This window comes from Puma concolor, chromosome B1, assembly GCF_028749965.1.
Source record: "Puma concolor isolate L17-30 chromosome B1, mPumCon1.1.hap2, whole genome shotgun sequence".
NCBI lineage: Eukaryota > Metazoa > Chordata > Mammalia > Carnivora > Felidae > Puma > Puma concolor.
Window position 1 is genome coordinate 199,723,104 of NC_141670.1, and position 22,564 is coordinate 199,745,667.

Here is a 22,564-nt window from a genome sequence, read left to right on the forward strand (position 1 = left end):
ACATCGGCTCAGGTCACGATCTCACAGCTCTGTGAGTTCCAGCCCCGCATCAGTCTCTGTGCTGACAGCTCGGAGCCTGGAGCCTGCTTCAGATTCTGTGTCTCCCTCTCTCTCTGCCCTTCCCCTGCTTATGCTCGGTCTCCCTCTCTCTCAAAAATAAATAAACAGAAAAAAAAAAAAAACAAAAAACTAAGTACATACTTCCCTTGCCTTGAGAAAGAGTAAAATCTGGTAGGATGGACAGACCCATGCACAGCTAAGTCTGAGACAAGACAGATTAAAAGTGTAGGCATCTACATTCCACCGATGCTCCATTATGCACCATGGGGCCGCAGGGAGAGAGCTGTGAGGGTGGATGGTAAATCTAGAGACCCGGTGATCCTTTCATCTAGGTCCTAAGTGGATTGTAAGCAAAAAATAATAATAATAACAACAACAATAATAATAATATTAATAATAAAGTAGAAACCAATCCCTCCCATGTTGACGCCTGAAAGAGGGTATCTTGGAGGAAGAAACAGCTGATTCTGAGGTACTGACCTCATTTTGCAGACTCTCCTTTGCTTTGCATCCCTCTCTGGTTCCCGCTGTCACCATCCTGCTGGCTTCAGAGGGCAGTAATCTTTTTCAAACACTCTGGCCCAGACCAAAAAAGACCTTTCTATTAACTCCCCACTGTACGGCCGAGGCCAGGCTGGAATTAATAATAATGAAAATCAATAAGCCCTTCACTAAATTCTCAGGCACAGAAACAAGAAAATAAACTGTCCTATAATATCAAAACCCTGTCTAAGAGGGTTGCCCTGTCCACACAGAAACCCTGGGGGAAGGACATCATGCCTGTGACGCCTGCCCTTCTTAGACCCTGGTTTCCTTGGCTTCGCAAATGCTATTTTCATCCCTGTCTGTTGTCTGGACTCCTCAAAGTCTAGACAAGGAGGTGGAGAATGATCTTCCCTGGATCTGGTGCCCGCCCTCTTAGGTCCAGCCTTCTATGTTCTAACTCATCTTTTCTCCAAGTAATTGGAAGTAATTGACTCTCTCCTTTGGGCTTTTCTTTACGGCCTTTCAAAGAACACCATGGCTACCTTGTCTGAAATCAAGCTCGGATGCCGCCGTTAATTAACTGCATGACTCTGGCCCGGGTACCTAATCTTCCTGGGTGCCTATTTTTCTGTTAGTAAACCTAGGGGTGTGAATCAGTGGTTAGCTCAGTCCGATTTCTGATATCCGTGGGCCTGACACAGAGCCCGATGCAGGGTTCGTCATATATGTTTTGCCTCAGCAGTAATACATTAAGGAAAATGGCCTGAACCTGAAAAGTCAAGTCTATGAGGAGCGCCCATGTCCCTAAACTCAAAGATCCATTGCTTTCAAAGAACTCGACTGAGTTGAGTAGGACCCGGGCTCCTGGATTCTCTAGACCTGCATAGATAGTATGAAAGGTACATTAGGACTAAGGGAATCCAGGGGCCCTTTCAGCCTCTGGCAAGATCAGCCCCCTGTAAAAATAGTGTGGCCAGTACAAAGAAAGGCTGAGTCATCAGCTTCTCCCTCAGGTCCCAGGGTCCAGTCTGTGAGCCATCAGAAATGACAAGCACGATTGGACAAGCGCTTTCCCAGGATCTACAAACCATTGCCCTGGGTCATTTGCCAAAGGGCCGTTAGCTCATGAAGGGAAGCGATAAAATTTGAATATAATGATGATGTTGATGATGATGATAAGGCTCAGGCTCAAAGAGGAAAAAGCCCCAGTGGAAAAACAAAACGGCTTGATGTGACCTTATCGACATCACCATCATCATATCTATTCTGTACTGAGGGCCACACTCTTGGCTAGAGGCTTGTCACCAATAAGGGGCCTAGACCATTGCACGCTTCTACTTTGGCAGAAGGTCTGGGAGATCCAGATCTGGAAGAGACAACGGAACCAAGATGGAAATGGCTCCCAAGATTAAAGTCAGGATCAAGACTGGAACCGCTGCTCCAATAGTGAGTTAAGGTTAGGAGATCAGGAAGGCAGGGAGCAAATAGTCAAACCTGGGTATAGGATCAAAGGATATGAAAAGTAGAAGAGGGGTGTTGGGACCATTGAATGAGATGGATGAGCCGAAGGTCATTCTGGGCAAATACTATTAAAAAACTAATCTCTATTTCTGAGTTTGGATGTTAGGTGGCTTTTAATATCCCAGTGGAATAGGACACGGGAATCATGAAAGTCTCTGTAAGTCTATCCAACTCACCAAAAAGAGACAATGGGCATGTGTTCTCTGATGCATGGGCTCCCAACTGATTTTGGTTTCTACTACCTAATTGCATGATATACTAGTTACATGTTCCTGAGTTACAACTACAAAACACTTAAACCACACACATTTATTATATCTCAGTTTCTGTGGATCGGGAATCCAGTCTCAGCTTTTCTTGGTTCTCTGCTTCAGAATCTTATCTGAAAGCTGTTATCAGGGTATTGGCCAGGGTTGCAGCCTCACCCCAAGGTTCAACTGGAGACAAATCCTCTTCTAGGCCCACGCGATCATTGGAGGCATACTGTTTCTTGTAGGCTATAAGAGAGAGAGGCTCAGTTTCTCGCTATCAGTTAGAAGCCTCCTTGCCATGTCTTTCCCCGCAGGACAGTTCACAATCAGCATGGCTTCTTCATAGCCAGCAAGGGTCTCCTAGCAAGACAACGTTATCTTCTCATGTAATGGAATTGTGTGGATGCAATCACATATATTCCATCAGCTTTGCCGTATTCTGCTGGCTTGAAGCAAGTTAGAGGACACATCACCCTCAGGCAGAAGGAATTATGCAAAGGCATGCGTACAAGGAAGTGGAGATTATGGGAGCCATCTTGGCATCTGTCTCGCATAAATAAGCTGCTGGTTTGTGCTGGATCTCAATGCTACTCTACTGTTCTCCTTGAAAAACTAAACAAAGACACCATAGTGTATGCTGTGGTAGTTAAGGACAGGCTCCTGAACCAGACAGCAGGGCTCACTAAGCATGCCAGAGGTGATGCCCCAACGTGGTTTCTCCTTCCTGTCAGCCAGTAGCTGAATTTCTATCCCTAGGAATAAAGCCTTCCATTCCCCAAACAGACAGGAACCATGGACCAAATGAAATGAGGCAGAGAACCAAACAAAGAAAGGTGTTAGGATCTATACTGGGGTCCCCAAAACCTACTGCACAAGTTGAGGCCAAGTTTGGCAATAAAGACGTGTGAATAAATCTTCAGGGATTTGGTCGACTCAGTGTGAGTCAGCATTGTGATGCGGCTGCCAAGGACAGCAAAGGCTGTGTTAGACTCGCTGTAATTAGTCCAGATGAAGGATTAGTCCAGAGGAGATGACCCTTCCTCACTTTGCGCTCCTGTAGCCACACACGGAGTCTGGTGCTAATTCCAGATCCCACATTCTAGGAGGGACCTGGGTAAACTAGTGTCCCTGCAAAGGAGAGTCCCCAGAACGTTAAGGAGGTTGAAACCACCGAAGATAACAACAGGGCTGAGGACTGGGGATATTTCATCTGCAAAGGCCACCCCTGAAGGGGATAGGAGCGTTGTTTCAAAAGACATGACAAGGTATTAGGGAGTTTTCTATGAGCCCAAGGGATAGAACCAACATCCACGGTGGACATCCTGGAGGATCGGACGTCTGCTCGGAATTAGAAACATCACCCAATAGGGCACAGCTGATATATCATTGGACGGATGCTTATCATTGGAGGTCTCCATTGGGTCATCCAGTTATTCCACAGTCACTTATTACTTCCTACTGACTGCCAAGGACCAAACTATGCAGATGCCCCACAAAGAAAATGCATCCTCTGTCTTCAAGGACTATACCTTGAAGACCAGTAAACAAATGATAATTTCAGTGAAGTAATTTCAGTGCAAGACTGAAAGTAACCAACAACCCCCGAGTCTCAGACATTTATTTCTTGGTCCCGTCATACGTAGGAGACCACAGCTCACTTCCCGTGGCTCCATGTGCCTTCTCATTCGGGGACTTGGGACAGAAGAACAAAAGTGCTAGTGGAAACTTGCGATGGCCTTGGAAGCTCCCCCTCAAGCGAGACTCATCAGCGCGCATTGCACCGGCGGCAGCATGTCATTGCTAAGTCTTGCCACAAGGGGCGCTGTGAGTCACAGCAACAGGCAGGTGTGTATCAGGTCCTAGAAGAAAAGGGGAGCGAATAATCAGCAAAAACAGCCTAGTCTCTTGCAGTGTCCCCCGGGTCACCCTGTGGGCGTTGCGAGGACAAGATGTTGTGGAAGACGCAACTCTTTTTTTTTTTTTTTTAATTTTTTTTTTAACCTTTATTTATTTTTGGGACAGAGAGAGACAGAGCATGAACGGGGGAGGGGCAGAGAGAGAGGGAGACACAGAATCGGAAACAGGCTCCAGGCTCCGAGCCATCAGCCCAGAGCCCGACGCGGGGCTCGAACTCACGGACCGCGAGATCGTGACCTGGCTGAAGTCGGACGCTGAACCGACTGCGCCACCCAGGCGCCCCAAGACGCAACTCTTTAGAAGGGGGCTTCAAGGAAGAGGGGGATCACTGTTGGCCGCGTGGGACCAACCCCTCTGTCTTTCTAAAATCTCTCCTATGCTCACACTTCTATATGGCAAAATCCACCTTGGTGTGAATGTTCATAAATTACTCAGCTCTGGTCTGAGTGAGATGGCTTTCTTGCCCGGGGAGAGAAGTGAAAAAATAAACAAACTTTCCACTCGGGGAGCAACATCTACAGAAATTTAAATGAGCTAAATGAAATTTAACAGTTGAGAAATTACAACAATGGAGAACTAGGTTAATCCAGGGACGAAAGGGAGTGAATCGAGAAAAAAAATATATAAGAAGCTGAATTTAATTAAGGGACCTAGAAGGGAGATATTAGTAGCCATTCTCCATGAGGAATAATAATAATAAATGAAAGATTGCATGTCTTTTGGGGTTGTAAAGGCCTAAATTATGGTCCTCCTCCCACTTGCCTCCTGAAAAAAAGAATTTATTTAATCTGTGAAAATTTCACAGATGGAGGGAGCAAAGTGGGCCGGTTACCGTGTGTGTATTTGTTTGTGTGTAAGAAACCCCTGCCGCCTTGGCCACTGGAAGCAAACAATTCCCAGTGGGGTGGAAGAGAAAAATTGTCCCTTTTTTCCGAAGTGTGGTTGGCGAACCGAGGGAAGGTGGATGAGGCGGGGCCTGGGCACTTGGCCTAAAATACTTCAGTGCTCACACTGCACATCCTTTAATTTTTAATACATTGTATTTCTGTGTTCGGAGACGTTTTGGTTTTTTTTTTTTTTAAACTTCTGGTGCAAAATCATTCCGTTAAAACTTTGGGAATTAACATGTCAAATACCGACTGCAACGTGCAGGGGCTGTGAGATGCTTCTTCGGTAATTTTCAGTTTGAGAACTACCTTGTTCTCCTCAGAGGAAACGCACAATTTTAATGTTTTGGGGTTTGTTTGTTTTTGGTTTTTTTGGTTTTGTTTTTTTTTTTTTCAACGTTTTTATTTATTTTTGGGACAGAGAGAGACAGAGCATGAACGGGGGAGGGGCAGAGAGAGAGGGAGACACAGAATCGGAAACAGGCTCCAGACTCTGAGCCATCAGCCCAGAGCCTGACGCGGGGCTCGAACTTACGACCGCGAGATCGTGACCTGGCTGAAGTTGGACGCTTAACCGACTGCGCCACCCAGGCGCCCCTGTTTTTTTTTTTAAGTGTGGTGATGGTAATATAATGACAGCAGAATCTCCCTCTAAAGCTACTCTTGGGGCCCTGGGTGGGCACAGCGAAGGGTGAAGGTGGTGAGTTCCAGTCTTTCGGGACACACGAGACAACGACGATAAATAAACGTGTCCACCTTGGAAAGAGGCAGATCTGAAACAAAACAAAAGCATTTAGCTGGGGTCTCAGAATTGTAATTTGGGGAGCAGGGATTTGGGTAGCAACCCAGTTTGTGTCCCGCCAGGGAACAAAAGTCAAGGGTTTTTAAAGGCAAAGAGGAACGCTCGTATACATGGTTGACAAAGAATTTTGGTTGATGTTGGTGGCAGAAAACTAATCTTGGCTCCATGTAATTGGCCGTTAAGGCTCTCACTCACTAAGTAAAAGGCTATTACTGTGGCAACTCGCAGGGTTTTGTGAACAGTTCTTGGAATTGCATTTAGGCCCAGTTCAAAAGTTCATGGTTCTACCCAGTGAGAACATGTATAAGGCCCACACTCTGAATGACTTCCCGGCTCCATTCGAAACCCCTTGACATACGTAGCTCTATTTTATTTCAACTTTCACAGAAGGAGGAAGGCCTCTTTGGAGTTCTGTGTTCACAACCTTCTAGTAGGGAGCTTGGCTAATAACAACAGTAAACATGGATTCACTTGTCGTGTGCCACTTATGGCTCTAAAAACTTTCATATGTCTTAACTCATATAATCCTTATAACGCTATCATGGGAGGTAGGTATGATTATCCTTCCCATTTTATAGATAAGAAAACTGAGGTCCAATAACTTGCCCCAAATATATAAAGCTCTTTTGTAAGTCGATAACATAAAGACAAACAACCCAACAGAAAAATGGGCAAAACGCATGAACGGGCACTTCATAAAAGGGGATATCCAAACAGTCATTAAACACAGGAAAATGTGATTGACCTCATTTATCCTCAGAAAAATCCAGATTAAAACCAGAATGACACATTACTACATACTCGATTGAGTGCCTAAAATTAAATAGACTGATGGTACAAAATCCTGGAGAAGAAGCAGAGCAATGGAAACTCACTTACTCCTTCCTGGTGGAGAAGGAGCCCACTCAGCCTCTTTGGAAAACAGTTTGACCTTCACCACTCAAGTCGGACATTTGCAAGCCCTGTGATACAGCAATTCTTTGCCCAAGCGGAGCAAATGTAAATATTTGCACCTGTGTGCCAAAACACACCCACCAGAGTCTTCATGGAAGCATGATCTGGGAAAGTTCTAAATTCAAAACAATCCAAATACCATCAATAGTAGGATGACTACGAACATTCAGTATACACATACAACATAATACTATTCAGCGGTAACAATGAACTTCAGCTCCATGAAACGGCATGGGTGAATCTCATAAACAACACTGACCAAAGGACTGAAGCACAGAGGAACGTTGGGTGATTGCATTTAAATAAAGTTCCAAAGACTGCAAAATTAATCTCTAGTTTTAAAAGTCAAGAGAGTGGTGGCCTTGGGGAAGGACAGAGGGAGGGATGATGAGGGAGAGGCACGGGGGTCTTTTGGAGTGACCTCAGTGTTCCTTGCCTTGACCTGAGTGGCAAAGGAAGACCCATCCATATGTTTTAAAGAACCACATCTTTACTTCTGGTTCAAGAATTGGCTTAAAGTGTCACTTGCCCGTCTTCATAATTCCATGCACCTGTTTCGAAGGAACTGGAAATCCCAATGTCCGAGAAATGCTATGCTTAATGTAGTTAAGCATAGAAACTCTAAGTAGGACAAACAGGCCATTTCAACTTCATGTTTTATTTCTCATTATTTACTCAGTGTTAATGCAGGAATTGCCTTTGGGTGGCTGGTGGAATTATTTCTTTGTTTTTGTTTTTTTTCCCTTCTTTTTAGTTTTCTGCGATTTTCCAAATTAGCTTTCATGAACAAGTACGACTTTTCATAAAATAACTACAAAAGTGTCCTTTAAAATGTAGCTTACTTGGGGCACTTGGGTGGCTCAGTCGATTAAGCGTCTCACTCGTGATTTTGGCCCCTGTCGTGATATCACGATTGGTTCATGGGTTTGAGCCCTGTGTTGGGCACCACGCTGACAGTGCAGAACCTGCTTGGAATTCCCTCTCTCTCTCTCTCTCTCTCTCTCTCTCTCTCTCTCTCGCTTTCCTAAAATAAACAAACAAACAAACAAACAAACAAACAAACAAACTTAAAATCAATACGATGTAGCTGACTTAACTCCTGGGTCCTGAGAGGTGGAGGTTTAAAGTGACACAGTCTTCTGTCATGTATCACTCTGTCCCTGCAGCTGCTTCTCTCACCTCCCTTTTGCAGTAAATCCAGTAGAGAACGTTGCCATTTCAAACTCCTCTCTTGAAACCAACCTCATGATCCTGGAACTCCGGCCCAGATCCCACCTCTTTGTGGGGGTTTCCTTCCCTGATCAGCCAGTTGGAAGCAGACAGACCCTTAACGGTCGAGTTACAATGATTTTCTTCCTCTGAGTCCATCATACATTTTGATGGTTGGGATGCATCCCTAGGACCCAGCGGTGTCCGCTCCTTGACTGACGGATTGACTTACTAATCGATAAGTGCCTCGACACTCGGTTCTGTATTTTGTACTTTCATGATTCTCTATTATAACATGTGATTCGAAAGGTCATGTGAAAGTTCTAGGGGGAAAAGAAATGTTATAAAAAAACCAGTTAAAGGTGATGTTTCCAAGACCTTAAGATGTAACACATTGCATTGCATTGACTTTAAGATTTTTTTTTCCTTTTACATTTTATATTTATGAAATTGGGATTATCTCGTGATTGATGGCATCTTCCTGTTATTGTTGGTTGTGCTGTGGTCATGACCTTGATGTCCCTGCCTGCTCGTTGATGGACCGGCCTCCATGCTTCCAAACTGGCCTCCATGACCTCTGCCTCCTGGAGTCCATGCTTTCCCACGACCTTGACCCCTGGAGTGTGGGCTGGACCTACTGACCTGCATCGGCAAACAGAATGTGACACACATGGCAGGATGTCGCTTCTGAGGTTAGGTGACAGAAAGATAATGCCCTCCGTTCCGAGGGCCTTCTTGTGCTCTCGCTTTTTCAGAATGAGGAGACCGACTGTCATGTTGCAAGCATCGTGATGGAGAGGTCACGTGGCCAGGAGCTGAGGGAGGTCTCTGGAATAGCCAGTGAGGGCTGGCCCTCAGTCCACCCCCACCTACAAGGAACCGAGTCCCGCCGACAGCTGAGTAAGTGAGCAGTCCTCCCTCGGGAAGCCTCCACATGGACTCGAGCCCTGACATACACCTCGACTAGAGCCTGAGCTACTCTGAGTGAGGGACAAGACCCAGCTGAGCCATGCCTGGATCCCTGATCCACAGACACCATGAGATAATACGCGTGTGTTGTTTTAAGGCATTAACGTTGGGGGTAATTTGTAACGTAGCGATATATAATTAATACACCCACTACTTGTGTGACCCTCAGGAAGTTATTCACCATCCCTATATTCATGGGAAAAACAGGGATAGAAAGACTGCATTCAAATCGCTTAGCCCAAAGCTAATGAACAAACGCCATGATTTTTATTTACCTCTACGTATCTCTTCCTCCATTACCCTGTTTGATCGATTTTCCTCCTTTCGTACCAGTTAGTCAATGCTACATTACTTTACAATACACCCTGTTACAAATATATTGAGATACACTCGCCACCAGACCTGGGCACACTTACCCAGGGCAGAAGAGACAACCCCAGACCAGAGCAGGCCTCTCCCCCACAGGGAGGACCCCAGAACAGCAGCGGAGCCTCAGAGGTTGGGTGCTCCCTCCAAACAGCTTGCTTCCGAGACGAGGAAGGGCGGAGCCCACGAAGCATCTACCCTTATCCTTCCCAAGTTTGCCAGTAAATGGGTCCATCTGTCTCCGGAGGCAGGCAGTGTTCCTGCCAAACAGAGCCGCTTCCAGAAAGAGGTGAATCCATAAAGGCAGGCCGAGTGTACCCAAGGCACCAGAGCTGGGAAGGGCATTCTTACATCTACCACGGGATAGCCCGACGCCTTTCTGATTTTCCGCTGCACGAAGACCGTGTCCTGCCCCCTTCTCATGTCCTGTGCTGGCAGAGAGTCAGAGCTATAGAACTTGGTGGTGCTGGAATGATCGCCCGTGGACAGGAGAGCCGAGGTCTGAAGCACCACAAGGAATCGAGGGCCCCAAGGTGAGGAGCTGCAACTCCACACCAGCTCTTATTTTTAAGGGCTGATCTTACGTGGGAGGAGAAAACCAATTATGCTGAGAACTGAGCTTAAAGCTTGGCATTTTATTTTGTCAATTAGTTTACTAAATGCAATTATAACAATATCATGAATACTGGATTTAAATACCTTATGGCTGGTTAAATTCCTAGAATGTAAGCACATTCGGAAGGCATGAAGAGGAACCCTGGTCTCTGCTCCTTCACTGGGAGATAAAATATGAAATACACGGGAGTCCTGTTCCTAGTTTTATGAAGTGCACACATGCAGTGAAAAGAGGAAGGAGAGAATTATACCATGAGACGGAGAGAGAGCATAGAAGGACTTGACTGTGAACCAGTTCTAAATCTAGCATTGCTACTTGTGTGACCCTTGGGAAGTTATATAACATCCCTACATTCATATGAAAAACAGGGATAGAAAGAATGCGCTCAAATCCCTTAGCCCAAAGCTAGTGAACGAATGCCGTGAGTTTTATTCACCTCTACGTAGCTCTTCCTCAATTATCCTGTTTGATGGATTTTCCTCATTTCGCACAAGTTAGCCAATTTTACATGAATGTGTTATTACAAATATAGGGAGATATGCTGCCTTGATCATTGATAATGTGAAGGGCTGTTTTGTTTTGTTTACTTAAGAGTTACGTTGTCTGAGCTTCAAAGCACGCAGTGAAATACTTACCACTAGCATCAAGGAGAAAAAAATATTTATTATATATTTTATTATTATATATATATTTATTATTATATATAATATTAATATATATAATATATAATATTTTTATTATATATATACATACACATATATATGGCTAGGTCTTGTGTATTATATATTATACATATGTATATATACACATATATATGGCTAGGTCTTGTGAGTCTGTGGTCAACCTTTTTGTAAGAACAGTGTGCCAGAAATCTGGGGGAAGGGAACTCTAGGATCTTTCAAGTGACGCTTATCTTTGCCTCTGTTTTAAATCTGGAATCGCAACAAGGCTTAGGGAAGAGAAGGCAACAGGGTCATTTTCAGGGACAATGGGGGCCACACTGGAGAGCGTCAGAGGGTGTTCCCAGAGGACAGAGCTGCTAGAAATACGGGCTGCTTCAAGCGGACGCCGTTAGGATGTGAGAGGATGATAGTCACAGTCCATACTCTCCTTGGAGCTTTCCGGTGTTCAGAGCACCAGGAGCTCATGAGAATGATCCGACCGAATTGTTATTTTTCTGCTCATGCGTGTCTGTGTGCACCTTCAGGTAAGGGATTGTGATTTTATTCTTCTCCACAAACATCCCTACCCCAGGGCTGCGATATGGGACGTACCCAGTACTCAGCAGTTGTTTCAACTCAACCGATGGGGCTGGAGAGAAAGGGAAAGAGCTTTATTTATTTATTTTTTTCCAAGAGTTGAACTCTCCAGTATCCTCGAACAAGGCCTTTAAAAGGGGAAACCAGCAAAGACCTGCTCCTCAAAGCATCGGTCAGCTTTGGTCCCAGCAAACCTAAAATCCAAGGGAGCGCCACAATTTCCCACTGCCCCGAAGGCATCCCAGCGCTCAGCAGGGTCTGATAATCTGAACAAGGGGACCCCTTCAGGCCTGCAATATTGTAATTTCTGCAGCACTGATGTGTGTGATTTGGGGCAAAGTTGGACACAGGATCAGAAATAAACGCAATCTGTTGTCTGGAGTTGTTTATCCAACGGGAGTCATAGGAGCCCCAGGTACTTTCAGGGCCTCTCAAAGTGTTGTGTTTTTAAAATTTATTTTTAATGTTTATTTATTTTTGAGCCAGAGGAGACACAGCGTGAGCCGGGGAGGGGCAGAGAGAGAGGGAGACAAAGAATCCGAAGCAGCCTCCAGGCTCCGAGCCGTCAGCTTCGGTGTCGTCAGCTGCAAAACGAGAGGGTCTTGATAGGTGATCTGTAAGCTGCCAATATCCTAAGATACAAGAGGCTTTGTTGAGCACCTAGTATGTGTGCAACACCATGCCAGGTGCTCAGCAAGAAGTAGAGAGTCAAGACCCCACCTCTGTCCTAAGGGAGCAGAAAATCTTATCTCCAGGAGACACAGCACTGACCCCCGACTTCACCGAAACTCACTGGCATCAGTTAAGTTGTAAACTATGTTCTGCAGAAGCGAAGGAAGATAAATCACGTTCTGCAGAAGACAAAGGGAGGACAATGGGGACAAAAGCAAACGCGCCACGGGTTCAACCAACACTCAGTAATAACACCGGCTGGGATTTTTTTCAAGGCTTTGGGGCCAGGTACCGTGCAACACGAATGACAGGACGTGTACATTTTGTCCTTGAACCAACCGTCTTAAAAACTGTGATTTCCTCCTATGGCAAAGGCACAGGGACACGGACTTACAGCCATGACATGAGTGGGAGTCATTAGGGTCCCAGAGGTAGAGGTGATTTCTCTGAGGCAGCTACCCTTCCAGTAAGGACTAGACTCCTCGCCCAGTGCTCTCTGTAATTAAATGGTTTGGTTATGTTTGCTTTTGTTAATTCTGTTTGTTTTCATGTGTCATGGAAAAGGGCGGTTGGGAGAAGGGGAGAAGAGGAGAGAGAAAAAGAGAGAGCTTGCTTCTCCTGAGGACGTTCAGGATCCATAGTCCCTCCACCTGCCTGGGCTCAACGTGATTTTATCTATAACTCCAGCCTGTGGGGCTACGTACCCTGTATAGTCTTTCCTCCCATAATGACAGCTTGAATCTTTCAGGTTAATAGCATGAATATTAAGGAGTCCAATGGGATTCTTTATAAGCAGAGGAAATTGGGATCAGGTTAAAAATCCAATTTTAATAAACTTTCCAAGTCCTGATTTAGATGGTGCACTAATGGCTCTTACTGCTGAATCACCCGAAAAGTCAGATGTATTTTTAAAAGGTCCTTGTTGTATGGGAAGCTTGATGGATACTGTCTAATTGTACCTTGTGCGTTCTTGCCTTTATAGAAAAGATTGTGTGTAAAACTAATGAGAACAGATAGGCAAATGCACCATCCAGAAAGCTGGGCAGAGGGGAGGGCATTGGGTGTGAAAGATGATTTTCGCTCATTTGACCGAAACAAAGAGAACATGATTACACTGTGTGAAAATGGTATCCTCAAATAACTCCGCTAATTTGATTGTGCTCAGGTCTAGGATGGTTTCCATTTCTTTTGATTTGCTAATTAGCTGGTGCAGTTGGCTCTAGAGAGAGAAAATGAGGGTCATATCCAGAAAACATGTAGGATGGCAATTCCTCCCAACTCACCCCACCCATCGTGTACCTCCCCCAACCACAGTGTCCAACTCCCAACTTGACGTGCGTCCCTACAAACAATCGACGCGTCCATGATTAACGGATTATTTTATGCTTTTCTGAAAGCCAGACTTTTATCCCCTTCTGACACCAAATGTATTCTTGGCATGTGTGGTTACAGGGTTGAATGACAACTTTGACCTTTGTGGGACCTAGCCTTCTAAATTAATTAACGAACAATTAAAAGTTAAATTTCACGGGGCGCCTGGGTGGCTCAGTCGGTTAAGCATCCCACTCTTGATTTCGGCTCAGGTCATGATCTCCGGGTTGGGGAGATCGTGCTCAGCCTCAGGCTCCAGGCGGACAGCATGGAACCTGCTTGGGATTCTCTCTCTCTCCCTCTCTCTCTGCCTGGCTCAGGCAAGGTTCTGGGGACAGAACACAGAGTTCTCTGTGGTTCCCATAATGGTCCCCCGCAACTCAAAGCATTTCTAGTCTAGTGGGGAAGACAAATCTCTAAGCAGATATTTTCAATACAATATTTGTGTTCTTAAAGCTGAGCTGAGTCCTGGTGATACATAAATGCCTGAATAGGAAACCTAACTCATGCCCAGAAGAGGTCAGACGAGGCTGTTTAAGAGAAATGACAAATGTCTTGGCAGAGACCTAAAGCTAACAAAGAACAAAAAGGCCAATAACACTTTCTTATTTATCTAAACATAAGAACATGGATCATTTTTAATTCACATTGACTGATTTTTTGTTTAAATGAGAGAAGCTGAAAATTCAGTCCTCAAATTCTTTTTTTTTTTTTTTAATGTTTTATTTATTTACGAGAGAGAGAGACAGAGTGCAAGTGGGGGAGGGACAGAGAGAGAGGGAGACACAGAATCGGAAGCGGGCTCCAGGCTCCGAGCTGTCAGCCCAGAGCCCGACGCGGGACTCGAGCCCACTTACCACGAGATCATGACTTGAGCCGAAGTCAGAGACACTTAATCCTCAGTCCTCAAATTCTTGTCACTTGCCAGATCTACTTGGAGTTGCTTCCTCCAAGAAGTGAAGCTTCTAGAAGAGACTTGGGGCTGGGGCCTAAGGTTCTTGTTCCTTTTCAGGACTTGTAGTGGGGAACTAAAGGGATCAGTGAACCTGCCCTCTGGCTCCCAGGGTGCTAAATGGAATGACTGGCAGCCTCCCTGGGCATCTTGCAAATGAGAGGTGAGATGCCCAAACTACACATGCAAGCAATTTGAACTCTCAAGGAAAAAAAGTAATCATACCAACACAGAACATCAAAGCTGCCCCGTTTTGAAAGAACCCCTGATCTGCACTTGGCTTTAGCTGCTGGTAGGAGCTAAAGGATGTTGGCAAGGGTTTATCTCAGATGACCGTTTGACCTGTACTACCTCATATACTATTTCACACAGCTTCATAGAATGGGGGGGTGGGGGGGGGCGGAAGCAGTTCTTTTAAAGCTAATGTAAATTTAAATGCTGAGGCTTTTCAACGTAGGGCTTTAAAATGACTTAAAAATGCATCTATACATGCATATATTACCCAAAATACCTATATCAGCATTAGTCTGGCTCAGATTAATAGCCAGGGTCACAAAAACCCCTAAAAGCTTGTTTTCCAAAACAAGTCTCGGGTCTTGGCTCCCAGATGCTACTGGCTTTATCAGATAGAAAATGCTGATGGTCATCGCCTCGCTTTCTAAGGGGGCAAATAGGTAACCTTCCTCGAGTAAAGGGGTCCATTTCCCCCGGCAACCGTTCCTTCAATGGGCAAGTATTTCTAAACTAAGTAAAATTAAGGAAAGATTGTTTTTTCAAACTTGAATGACAAAGTTGAATTCTTCCACATATTTATCTTCCAATATTTACGAGACGGAAGATGTGCTGAAATCTCACTGAGAATTAATTACCTGGAGGTGCATTTGGCGTGTTTCTTTGCGCCTCCCTTCCTGCTTATCAGCACGTTTGTCTGCTGACCTGTCTCTGAGGGCAACTTACTTTGGCTCAGGTAAGCGGGGCAGGGAGGCAATCCAGCCTCCGCAAGGGGACCCCAGCCCCACACCCCTCGAAACCGTTAACTCCGAAGTTGAACTACTGAGATGCTGGTGGAATTCTCACCCCAAACCTCCAGCTACTGGATCTGGGGAGGGGACAGAGAATCCCTGCTTGATTTCCGAGCAGACGTTTGCAACCCTGGGGTGCCAGCAAAAGCAGAGGTGAATTCTCCGCGCTCTCCCGGGAAATCCGCATCCACTCCCGGACGCGCAACCGAGCCGGCTCCGGGCGCGGATTCCCGCGCCGGCTGGGGCTCCCGGGTCGCTGGCGCCCCGGCCGGGAGGCGGTGCGAGCTCCCGGGGAGGGCCCCCTCCGTCTCCAGGGCGGCGCAAGCGGGGCCTAAGGTGGGTCACCTGCCAGGCAGGAAACTGGGGGTGCAGACGCACGTGGGAGGGGCGCTGACCCCGGGGCCGTGCGGAGCTGGAGGGTGCAGAAAAAGGGGGGAGGGAGGCTGGAGTTCGGACCTAGCCTTTCCCAGCGGGGGGAGAGGGCGTGGACGGGACGTCCCAGGTTTGCGGCGCAGGCAGCGTCACCCAATCCACAGCCGACCCCACCCTCCGGGCCGCGCGGGTCTCCTCCCTCTGGACTGAAATCCGAGGAGCCGCCACGCCGCGGGGCCTGATGCACTTGTCCGCTCTCGGTCGGCGCGAGGCGAGAACCCGGCGCGGCCGCTCGGAGCGGGCCCGACTCGGGGCAGCACCGGAGCGGGCCGGGCAGCAGTGGGCGCTCGCGATCCTCCTCTGCCCAACGCGCTCTCCCTCAGGGCCCGGCCTCCTCCGTCCCCTCCTCCTGCTCCTGCTCCTCCTCCCGCTCCTCCCCTCCGCGGGACTGATCGCCGAGCCTCCCGCCTGCAAAGTCCCCGGCGCGCCGGCAGCTACCAGCCGCCGTCTCTGCTGGATCTCCGTGGGTGCCTGCGCCCCAGCCTCGTTCGCCTGCCCCGAGGCGCCCCCCTCCCTCCCGGCTCGCTCCGCCGGCCGCCGGTGCTCCGCGGCGCTGCCCATGGCCCAGCCCGAGAGCCGACTTCGGGCGCCGGACCGGCTGGACCGCGGCGCAGCTCAGGTGAGTGCCGCGCGCCTGTGGCGGGGGCCTCCCAGGCTGGGGAGTGGCAAGACTTGGGGCCGTCGGGGTGCCCTCACCGGCGTCCCGGATTAAGGGCGAGCGCAGAGCCCAAGGTGAGTCGAGGCTGGAGCAAGTGGAGTGGATTTGGGGGAACAGGGAAGGAGAGATCCGGGGTTTTCTCATCCTTCTCACCTCCTGCCTTGCCCTCTCAGCTCTGCAAATCCCGAGGGACTTTTTTTTTTTTTTTTTTTTTTTCCTTATGGGCAGGTTTTCGGGTTTTTGACTTTGTGGATTGGATCCTCCCCCAGCAGAGCCAGGGGGCTAGTTCCTGCCCAGCGCATCTCCCTGGGACTGCTCGGGGCGGCCGGAGCGCAGCGCGCAGCAAAGCCCGGGTACCACTCTGGCCGGGAACTGGGGCAGGGATACAGTCAGCAAAAGTCAGTCGGTGGAGAGAGCACCCCGGGTGGGGAAACCTAGGTCTGCCTTGCCTTTGCATTTGGATGGAGTGGAGGAGACACGGGACATGTCCCAAGGGGCGGAGATGTTCCGGCGGAGAGAGATTAAGGCGATGGACCATAGGTAATCTCTTTCCCGAATGCCAGTTCTACACCGTCCTGCTTTTTCATAGTACTTTTCACCGATTTTTTTCTGCTTCTGTTTCTATTTCGAGCACCACCTTGGGTGGTGGCGGCAGATGAGGGTGGGGGGAGGCGGGGCGCCCACCCGCGATGGGAGCGCACAAGACCCCCTCTCGGAACCGGGGCCACAACTAGGCGAGCCTGACATCTCCAGGTGCGCTCTCTGAGCCAGCCGGCGGACTGCGCGCTGCTCCCCCTTCTGGCCCCAGCCTGTCCCGGGAGCCGGAGGGCCGGCTTCCAGAGCCGGGCATAGGATGGAGAAGCGGGCGGGAGCTGGAGCGGGGTTGCAAGGCTCGGGGTGGGGGGTGCGCTTGGCTGCGCGGTTGTTTGCCGGCGCTGTGCATCTTCCATTTCACCCCCTTCGCTGGCGGGCGTCCCCGCTTCTTCGTGCACCCAGGCCCCTCTCTCGGGAGCTGGGTTGCATCTCTCCTCCGCCCTCCACTGTGCAGGACAAGACGTAGCCTTGCCTCGCTTCGCCTTGCCTTGCGCGCGTCTCGCTCCTCCCCCAGCGTTATCCGCCGGCTATTTTTAGCCACTACTTGCAGGAAGGTGCTTTTGGGGGGATTCTGGGGAGGCGACTCCAAATCCATTCTTTTCGCACTGCGCGCCCAGAAGCGGTACCCTGCTGGCAGGGAGCAGCCGCGAGGAACAGCCAAGTGAGGATGGAGAGTATCCGCTCCTCCTCCCGCAGCCAGAGCTCTCGGAACCCGGGCACCACCGGCTCGGCTGCGCCGCCCGCCGCCCGCCACGGGAGCCGGTCCCGGGAGGAGTCCCTGCGTCCGGGCGCCGTCGTTTGGCTGGCTTTCGTGGCTACCGCCCGGGCGCACGCAGGATCCTTTGGGTCCTAACTCTTGCGTTCTCGCTTTGCAGCCACATCTCACCCAATTTCATTGAAAGGCAATTACCAACTTCCACTCAAGGGTTAATTCCAGGAATTCCGTCTTAAAAAGGGGTGGGGGAGGAAGGGACATAACCTAACTTCTGTCTCCCTGTGTTTAGAAAGCCCATCCTTTGGCGTTTGGAAATACTCTTGTTTTCAGCAAGATTGGGTGCAACTAGAAAAGCCTGGCCTCGTGAAATTCCGGGAGATGGACGCTTCAACTGCAAATCCTCGCGTTATTCGTTGCATTTCCAGGGCTTGCATTCTTTTACTTCCATAAGATTGCAGAAGTAACGTGGTCAAATGGACCACTGTGTTACATAAGGTTTTCCCCAGAACTAGAAGAGAAAGATCAGCTTCTCAAGGAGCCTTTCTGGGCTCCAGTGGGTCCCTCTAACTCTCAGCCCGTGTTGATGGGGATCTGGGATTCACAACTTCGTGACTAAGCATTCCTAAGTCCTCGCAGTTAATTAGGACAGCAGCATTGAGTGAGGATTGGCCCAAGCTGCCTGGTGTATGGTGCACTGTAGCTTTAAAATGGGAGGTTTGGTTTTTTGTTTTGTTTTGTTTTGTTTTGTTTGCTTGGGAAGCTGATGAGAAAGTGGTACCTTGAACTTGCAAATGGGATTGGGAAAATCCCAGGGCTCGAAGCTCTGTTGTTGGTACCCCTAGTATGAAGCCACAAGTCCTCCAGTCCAAAGCAGTGCTTTGCACTGTGTAGATGCTTAGGAACCCTTTGCTTGGACTCCCCAATACAGTTGAGGCTTGTGCTTTCGTTGTCAAAAGAAGAAAGTTCCTTACTGGAAATGCCCCGAGAGAGCTCTTTGAAGGGAAAAGCAATGTGGAAGCTTTTCTTACCTTGAATTACCATCTGATAGTGACCGGAAGGGGCTGGAAGTATGGACGGGCTGATGTAGAATTGCTTGATCCGTGCACACTGCCTTTCCCCTGCCAGGGCATCTACCCAGGGTAACACACACCCACCTTGAGTACTGAGTCGTGAGTCGTGTTCTCTCTGTTGAGCCTAGAGACTGGAGAGAAGAACACTACAACGTATTGATATCCTGTAGGTGAGCCTGTCCCAGGGTCAGGGCTCAGACAGCAGGCTCCGGGGCATGTCTCTAAGCCAGGATCCCTGTTCTGAGAGACAGTCTTGGAGGGGTGAAGACAAAGCTGGAGAGTTGTAATGCTCTAGCTGCTATGTAGCAAATGCAGTAACTTTTCAGTGGGTGTTGGAATAGACCAAGTTGTCCTCTGTGATTTTGGTGTATCTTCTTTGGACTCCACCAATGAACCAGTGCTTCCTACTGAAGCTGCCCTTTTCTAAGTGGGGAGAGTGGTGAGTGTGCTAGTGGGATTTGCAGGCCGCCTCTTGCCCCAGGCCCTAAGCAAATTAGCTTTCCCTCGGAGCCTTGAATTCTTCCTCTGAAAAATAAGAGGCTGAAAGATTTTTTATGAGAAAGTGAGAAAACGTATGTGCAGAGCATTTGGCAATTGTGAAACAAGGGTGAAAAATGTTCAGGGCTACTTACCATGTATTTCCTGCAAATTTCATTTGGTCTGTTTTAATGTTAATTACAGATTGCTAATGTCTTCGTCAATTACATATGCTAAAGGTTAAGTGGGGGAGAGGATTTCATATAATGAATGGGCTGGTATCTCCTTGTGATCACCTAAAATTCGTCAGCACCAGGCCTCCCTGCTCCTCAGAACCGTTAGTCTCTTGTTTTCAGGGTCAGAGTTAAATTTTTTAGAGTATTTTTTAAGAGTTAACTTAATGGATTTTGTATCTTAACCTATGTATGTATGTATGTATGTATATTTCGAGGAAGGGAGATGAAATTGATTAATCAGAAAAGGAGAAGAGTTGCAGATGAGTGCATCAGTTGGGGCAGAGTAATACATGATCAATTTCAGGACCGGAGTTGGGTCTCCCTTGTCTAAATCTGTCATCAGCATAAAGCACTGGGTCTCTGTTGCATTGTGGGTGTTCCAGATTTGTCCCCGGGACCTAGCTAAGTGCCTGGTCACTTAATAAATGGCTCGACAAGTAGTTTTGAATGAACGATTGGACGGAATCTCCACAGCAACCCTGTGTTGTGCACAGACAGATGGCATGATTTCTATTTTAGAGATTTGGAATGTGTAGATCAGAAGAAAAGTTAACTGGTTTTCTTGAAGGTACAGAAGATTCCAGATTGGAGTTCGGGTCTGTCTGTTCTCATTCTGTGCCGCTGCACTGATCGTATTGCCCCATCCCTCCCATCACCACCTAAGATCCTCCTACCCCACAGTGGACTTTTGCATTTTGGAAGATGCCCCTGGAGGGACTTTTCAGTGGGAGGTGGGGCGCTCTTTCTCCTTGTCCATCTCTCTGGGCCCTGAACGGAGGCTCGATTGGAGGATCCCACCTGGGACCTGGCATCTTGAGGGACTTGCTAAGGGACGTCAGGACAGCTAAGTGTTCATTTACCACCGTGAGTCATGAATCAAGTGGCGTCAGCAGCAGCGGGAGATTTCAGGATTTCCCAGAGGTGCTGTTCCCATTGCATGACCCTGACATGTTCCCTGGCACCCAGGTGCCTTCCTTCTCTTTTTCCAAGCCTGGCTTTTTAGCTTCTCAGCTTCTCATCAATTCCTGGAAGTAACCCTTAGTCTTCAAGGAAGCTCCTTTTTCTGAGTTAGCCGCAATCGTAACCAGCTCTTGTGCAGCCTCTCCCGATCCCTTCAGGCCTGCCTCCGGCATGAAGCTTTCTCAGCTTCCTCTCCCCACAGGGAATTAAGCTCATAGCTTTTTCAGGCCGTTAGAATAATATTTACTGGGCCATAGTTTGTCAATGGTTATGTGGTACCACCAGAGTTCTAGAAAAATGAATACATTATTCTTCCGAGGAATAGCTTGAACATAATGGAAATAGATCCCAGTTGGCATCTTTTCTTTACTTTTTTTTTTTTTTTTTTTTTTTTTTTCCTCCATGTTGCCTGCTTTTTGGTAGCTTTCCAGCAGGGGTCGTACATTCAAATGCCTTCCGAGGCCAGGCCAGTACCAGCCTGAGTGAAACAGGCCTTAGCCGGTGCCTGGTTGAGAAGTGTGGGGTTTGGGCACTGGAGCTCAGCCCCAACATCGGGGTGGCCAGGACCTCTGTCCCTGTCCAGCCACATCTGATTTTTTTTTTTTCCAAGAGCTGTAAGCTCACCATTTTGCAAGGAATCTACTGAGTTTTAAGTACCCGCAGTTGAGTCGATTTTTTAAAAAAATAATACCATGTGGGCCAAACAGAGCACTTCTGTAAGTAGACTTTATATCTGTCGCACAGGCCTCCAGTGTATGGCCTCTGGTTTCTGGGGAGAGAGAAGAAATCGGTTGGAATTTGAGACTATGTAAAATCAGTTACCCAGAATGTTGAAGCAAAGGTGTTATCGGGCGTGCTGTGTAGACAGCATTCCAGTGAGTTACCCTTCATGTTCATGGAGCGTTTGCTTGGCGATTCCTGTTCCCTGTCCTAAGAGGCAGTTACAACGATTACATTTAGACCTTTAACACACGTGTACTGACTTCCAGCCATGGACCGAGGATTGCACTACTCACTGGTGGCACAGGAGGGAATAACTCAGGTGGAAATCCTTGACCTTGTACTTACCTTCCAGGGGACAGGACAGATTAAAGCAAGATGGATGATATTCTGTCCTCCTTTGGAGAGTGATATGCTAAGGAGAAATCAGGAGAAGGCCATATGAAAAGCCAGAGTGCTAGGCTAATACCTTAGGCCAGTAGCCAGGGATCTCAAAGTTCAGTCTCTGACTCAATGTAATCAAGGTGAAATGTCATAATCTGACATAAAAGATTGTTGGTGTGGGAGTTTAGACCCTTGATTGTATTCTAGGAGTTGCTGTTGTAGGTAAACCCCTGATAACAGACTGTACTCTTTAAATAATAATAATAATGTTTATTTTTGAGACAGACAGAGAGAGAGAGAGAGAGAGAGAGCAGGGGAGGGGCAGATAGAGATTGGGAGACACAGAATCCGAAGCAGGCTCCAGGGTCTGAGCTGTCAGCACAGAGCCTGACTTGGGGCCGGAACTTAAGATCGTGACCTGAGCAGAAGTCAGATGCTTAACCAACTGAGCCACCCAGGCGCCCCAGACTATACTGTTAATTTTAATGAAATCGACTATTGAGTCCATTTGTTGAGTGTCTGTCGGGTGCCAGACACTGGAATAAGTGCTGGAATCCATTAATGAACAAAACCCATCAAGGACTAGTCCTCAAGGAAATTGGAGACCAGCGTGGAAGACATTAATAAATGATCACAGAAGAGTAGGTAACTAAAGTGAGCAAGCATTGTGGGACGTCCGCCTTAACTATTGAGGTTTGGCACTTGGAACTCTGGCATTCAGTACCTTTGTAATCAAGCATCTGATCTGTGCTAGGAACCCTTTCTGTCTCTGCTTCTCTGCCTGGTTGAAGCCAGGACCCCACCATCAGTGAAGATTTTTTTGAACCTTTAATTTCTTTACCTGGCAATGACATTTTGTATCCTTCTAAAAGTTCATTTTGTATCACAAAAACGAAGTATTTTAATTTTGTTTAATGTTTCTTTTTGAGCGAGAGAGCATGGGCAAGGGAGGGGCAGAGAGAGAAGGGAACAGAGGATGCAGAGAGAGAGCATGAGCCGGGAAG

General features: G+C 47.8%; 1 protein-coding gene across 2 annotated transcripts in view; it reads left to right on the top strand.

Moving 5' to 3' along the window:
* The first annotated feature begins 15,929 nt into the window (after positions 1 to 15,929).
* Positions 15,930 to 22,564, top strand: part of HS3ST1 (heparan sulfate-glucosamine 3-sulfotransferase 1) — a 29,467-nt gene continuing 22,832 nt past the window's right edge. The window contains exon 1 of one of the 2 annotated variants that reach the window (XM_086705442.1): positions 15,930 to 16,478. The gene's annotated coding sequence lies outside the window, so the exon portion shown is untranslated. The remainder of the gene's footprint in view (positions 16,479 to 22,564) is intronic. The other variant, XM_086705441.1, reaches the window with a different exon arrangement.